The sequence below is a fragment of the Bombina bombina genome, chromosome 7 (assembly GCF_027579735.1).
Source record: "Bombina bombina isolate aBomBom1 chromosome 7, aBomBom1.pri, whole genome shotgun sequence".
NCBI classification, from domain to species: domain Eukaryota; kingdom Metazoa; phylum Chordata; class Amphibia; order Anura; family Bombinatoridae; genus Bombina; species Bombina bombina.
In genome coordinates this window covers 342866465-342868964 of record NC_069505.1, presented here as the reverse complement: position 1 = coordinate 342868964, position 2500 = coordinate 342866465, and positions in this window count along the sequence as shown.

Sequence of the window (2500 nt, the reverse complement as noted above, 5' to 3'; positions counted from 1 at the left end):
ATGAGAAACAGCCGTTTCTCTTAAACTCAAAAGATCATTCTCCACCCTTCTGTAAAAGGTCTCTAGTATTGTGCCCCTATAATGTATAGGGTAAAAGTCAGATGAGGGTTTAAACCCACTAAACTCATTTACAGAATGGTGGTCCTGATCAATATGACCTTCAATAGACAAAGCATTAAGGGTGGTAATGTCACAAGCATCCTTAAAATAGGTACAATTAACCTCACATGCTTCAGGTATACCAATTCCAACCCTAGTTTCCTTCTCCAATGGTGATTCCCTAAAAAAATTCTGTAAAGTTAAGTTCCTTATCAATTTATTTAGATCTAACATAGCCTCAAAAACATTAAACATATTAGTTGGTGCAAAGTTAAGACCCAAGCTCAATTAAGATGTTCTTTAGTGAGTCTTCTAGATGAAAGGTTTATTACATTGTTTATTTGTACTTCGTGTTGGTCCTGTTCCCTCTTACTGGGTACCTTATTTGCTCGTGACCTATACCTGTTTTTTCTGATGCTATGTGAAAAACCTTATCAAATTCTGCTTTATCTTGGTTTGCCTGACCAGATTGATTAGTATGTTGACTCATCACATATTTAGAACCTTTGCTGCTAGCTGCTGCTTGTGGCACTATCTCCTTCTGTTTCGCTCCCTGATCATCATTGTATATAGCTACTTGTGAATTGGGAATCTGAAAATTAACATTATGATGTGTACTGGGTTTTAAGATACCAATCTGTGTGCTCTGACCCTGATTACTTTCTCCTTGTTGTTTTAATACTTCTGAATTCTTGTTACTTTCAGAATGGGGTGCAGGTGTAAGTGCATTACTTGGAGATCTATTATGTCTATTGCTATTCCTATTCCTACTCCTGGATCTACCCCTATTCTGTGATCTCCTTGTGTTTGTTCTATCTGTTTTGTTCCAAACATAAACATTCTTGTTGTCAAAATCTTTTTTATCTCTCACATATTTTGTGTGTTTTAAATTCAAGACAGAAGTTTTAATCTCAGTAAGAGATGTTTTCAGAATATTATCAAACTTAGGGAAATCTATTTCATTTTTTCTGCTGTTCATTTCAATTTGTAGTATCCTAATTTCCTCTCTTACTGTTGTTAACAATTTAACTTTGTATGATATCAAATGTAACATTAATCGAACAGAACACTCAGTGAGAATACTATTCCATGCCTCAATAAATTCCTCATCCTGGACCTCAAAGGTTGGAAACTTATTGAGCCTAAGTCCTCTTGGTATCATATTTAATTTCAGGTATCTTTCAAAAGTCCAAATATCATATTGCAATTTCATTTCCTTAATGAGTAGTTTCTCCATTTTGTCAAACAAGCAACTCAAGTTGTAGTCCATAATATTCGTAGAAAAAATTCTGTCCAAATCCATACATTCTCTATCAGTCACTGGCATAAGTGAATAAAAATTTGAATTTTCAGTACCCTCCATGTTTGAAGTGCTTATGGACAAATTAGATAAATGAGGATATGAATAAACTGTGCTTTATCAGGTGTGCACAGATAATTAAACAAAATAAAGAAAGTGTTTTTCAATCCTTCATTAAATATATGTATATGTCCAAAGATAGTCTTAACCCCACATGGCTATTGCCCTAAGACTTCATATGAGAGGCAACAACAGTCTCGTCAGAAACAATAAGATCAATCATGGAGCGTAATCACTGTTGTGAGTAAATGTCGGTGTGGGTCTAATACACAATCTTCCTTAAAAAGTGTCTTACTCATGCAAGAAACCACTATGCGGCTACCCACTTACCGACCTCACCGGGTATTTCCTCGATAAGTGATTTCTCTTGGCGTCCTGGAAGTTGTTAGCCACCACTATGTCCGTATCTCCTGACACAAAATTATACACAATTACTTCAAGTTTGAAGGACTATTCTATCTCCAACCTGTATATGGGTTGGTGGGAGCTGTCCCACATCTTTGGAGATATGAATGTATTTAAAGATCAGATTGTGTTTTACAGGAGATACATAGATGACTTACTTCTTATTGTCAGCCTGTGGAAGGTAATCTCACCCCTGTAAAGGAGAGAGGGATTTTTTAGGACCACAACTGCAGGTTTAGGAGTGTTGTGAATGTATCAGTGATTCTGTGTAAGTGAGGGAAGGCAGCAAGGATCAGAATCATTAGATACAGTTCACTTTAATATAAGGATAGGAGTGACAATGGCTGAGACCTCAGAGCATATAGCCCCACTCAGTATTGACAAACTGGTTCCCACATATAAACAACAAGCAATTGCAAGTTAAAGTTTTAGACATACCATATCTAATCATAGGTGGCAGCAGACATAGTGTACAACTTAAGGCAACAAATAGGGTTAATGAGATTTATGCAGCAATTAGGTGTTGAATCTGAACTCTTAAGAATATAGGTTGAATAGAGCATTTACATATGAAGGCAACCTAACTAAGATTCTGAGACATGTCTGGAGTAATTGCTGAATGATCGTAAATTACTT